Source organism: Musca domestica, unplaced genomic scaffold (genome assembly GCF_030504385.1).
Source record: "Musca domestica strain aabys unplaced genomic scaffold, Musca_domestica.polishedcontigs.V.1.1 31, whole genome shotgun sequence".
NCBI lineage: Eukaryota > Metazoa > Arthropoda > Insecta > Diptera > Muscidae > Musca > Musca domestica.
The window spans coordinates 9806749-9810324 of NW_026712309.1; the positions used below are offsets into that span (position 1 = coordinate 9806749).

General features: G+C 30.4%; 1 pseudogene; it reads right to left on the bottom strand.

Annotated features, from left to right (window-relative positions):
• Window positions 1-2491: 2491 nt before the first annotated feature.
• Window positions 2492-3576, bottom strand: LOC131803603 (cytochrome b-like; annotated as a pseudogene).

Sequence of the window (3576 nt, forward strand, 5' to 3'; positions counted from 1 at the left end):
TTACGATCGCAGCATAAGTGTGATGATGCTCCGCTATCCAAACACCAAATGTTCTTGTCTACATTGTTGTTGTTGCTCATAGATCGAACGGTGTATGCGTGCTCGTTGGGGTTTCTCGGCTTACCCTTTTTCTCTGCCGTAGAACATTGCACTGCGTAATGGCCTCTGCCTCCGCAATTGTAACACTTGAAATTACTTCTGCTTGTGCGTGAATCACTTTTCTTGCTACCTGCATTTTTGTTGTTGGACCTCTTTACATTTCGATTTTGCGCATTGCCATTGTTGTTGCCATTTATTTTGCTATGTGTCATAAATGCTTGGATGGAACAATCATCTCTCACATTTGCTGATGATTTTCGCCTTTCGCTTTCCTCTGACAATTTCACCTTCAATGCACACAGCTTAGGTAAATCATCCCGCGATTCCAACGCAACCACAAAGTTTTCAAACGACTCTGGCAAACTGGCGAGAATTATTATGACTAACAGCTCTTCAGCTGACTCTATACCTGTCTGATGCAACTGATCCACGACGGACGTGAACTCGCACAGGTATTCCTGAATTCCATCGCCTTTATTCATACACATGCCTGCCACTGCTTGAACAATGATACTTTTCTTACTGGCCCTTTTGGTCGATGAACCTGACTCAAACTATCCCAAGCTTCTCTAGCCGACTTACAGCTCTTTATGTAAGATAGCTGGATAGGAGTAACGCTCAGTATGATCGTTGCCATCGCCTTCTCGTCTCTCTTTTTCCACTCTGCACTTCTCTCGGCATTATCTTTGTCGGAAACTAATTCCCAAAGATCTTGGTGGATAAGAACGGCCTTCATCTGCATACGCCATGACTCGTAATTGTCTTCTGCTAATTTCTCTATGCTGAACATTGAGGACATTTTGTTCGGGTTTATTATCGACACACGATTCAAATAAACTGACACACAGTCACTAGCGCACAAAATTTCTTGGAACTTCAATGTTTTTTTCTATGCACTTCAACTTATCAATCACACAGATTGATATTCACTCTCTATTGTCTTTCCGTTTTCCAATGCGCTGTCCTTTGAATTATCCTGGTCACCAAATTATCAATTTATATTTTTTTTCCAATACTATATTTCAATACGTTGTCCTTAGAGTGATCCTGGGCCCATAACCTGTTGAATATTATTCGCGTATTGTCTGCAGATGTTTGTTTAAATGAAAGACGACTGTTGCTGTTGAGTGCTTTATTACGAGTGAAACTTATTCTACTTACACACTACATATGAAACCTTAACACTTAGAACTAATCTATTTACAAGGCTGTAGGTGTCAAACATTGCGAACACACCGCAATTACTCTGTACGTGAGTTGTGTGTTGTACAATCGTATCGTGGAGATACTAATATTTCAACAATTTTTATAATTGAATATAATTAATTTACTATTTTGGCAGATTAGTGCAATAAATTTAGAATTTATATATGTAATTTATATTAAAAATAGTACATGTTTTATTAAGAAAATTTATTATTTATTATTGGTAGTTTATTATTAGTAATTTGTGTTTTAGTAAGAGTTGCATTTTTGACACTTTTAGAATGAAAGGTATTAGGTTATATTCAAATTCGTAAGGGACCTAATAAGGTAGGAATTATAGGAATTCCTCAACCTTTTTGTGATGCAATTAAATTATTTACTAATTAACAAACTTATCCTTTATTATCAAATTATATTTCTTATTATTTTTCTCCTATTTTTTCATTATTCTTATCTTTATTGGTATGAATATGTATACCTTTATTTATTAAATTATTTTCTTTGAATCTAGGTTTATTATTTTGTGTTGTACAATTTTAGGAGTATACACTGTAATAATTGCTGGTTGATCTTCAAATTCTAATTATGCTTTATTAGGAAATTTACGAGCTGTAGCTCAAACTATTTCTTATAAAGTAAGATTAGCTTTAGTATTATTGAGTTTAATTTATTCAATTGGGGGTTATAATATATTAATAATTTATAAGTATCAATTATTTATTTGATTTTTATTTTTAATATATCCAATAGCATTAGTTTGATTTAGAATTTCATTAGCTGAAACAAATCGTACACCTTTTGACTTTGTGGAAGGTGAATCGGAATTTGCTTCTGGATTTAATATTGAATATAGATTGAATATAGAAGACGCAAGTATTTTATTTATATGAATGTTATTTTGTGTAATATTTTTAGGGTGTGATGTATTTTCTTTTTCTTTTTATTTAAAGTTGAAATTTATTTCTTTTATATTTATTTGAGTACGTGGAACTTTACCTCGATTTCGTTATAATAAATTAATATATTTAGCTTTTACCTTTTTCATTAAATTTTTTTATTATATTTGTAGGATTTAAGAATTTTTTATTATATTAATTGTAATGAATTATATTTAGTAAAAAGTTAATAGAAAACTAAATTTCTATCTTATGTTTTCAAAACATATGCTTATTTCAAGCTCATTAACTAATTTAATAAATTATCTCATCACTTTGTTACTAAAGGATTAAATAAGAAATAAGAGAAATAAACTACTGTTAAAATTTGACCTACTAAGACACAAGGAGCTTCAATTGGTCGAGCACCAATTCATAAAATTACTGTAACTACTATTGTTCAGAATATAATTTTATTAATTGGATAAAATTGGATTCCTCGAAACTTTCTTAAGTGATAATGCAATTACTCAACCTAATTTATTTAGAATAAATCGAAGAATAGCATAAGCAAATAAAAAGTATCATTCAGGTTGAATATGAACAGGTGTAACTAAAGGATTAGCTGGGATAAAATTATCTGGATCTCCTAATAAATATGGATTAATTAATACTAATAAAATTAAAATTATTGTTATAATAATAAATCCAACAATATCCTTATAAGTAAAATAAGGATGGAAAGGAACTTTATCAATATTAGAATTTAATCTAATAGGATTATTTGAACCTGTTTCATGTAAAAATAATAAATGAATTATTGGTATTGCATATACAATAAAAGGTAAGATAAAGTGGAAAGTAAAAAATCGAGTTCAAGTAGCTTTGTCTACAGCAAATCCTCCTCAAACTCATTGTACTGAATCAATTCCTAAATATGGAATATCTGATAATAAATTAGTAATAACTGTTGCCCCTCAAAAAGATATTTGTCCTCAAGGAAGAACATATCCTAAAAAAGCTGTTCCTATAACTAGGAATAAAATAATTACTCCTACTAGTCAAGTTGGTGTATATAAATATGATCCATTCCTTGTCCTACATGTAGATAAATACAAATAAAGAAAAATGATGCACCATTAGCGTGTAAAGTTCGTAATAATTAACCATAAATTACGTCTCGACAAATATGATTTACTCTATTAAATGCTAAATTAATATCTGCTCTATAATGTATAGCAAGAAATAATCCAGTTAAAATTTGAAAAATTAAACATAAACCTAATAATGATCCGAAATTTCATCATGATGAAATATTACTTGGAGCAGGAAGGTCTACTAGTGCCTTATTTGCAATACTTAAAATTGGATGTTTAAGTCGTAAAGGTTTGTTCAT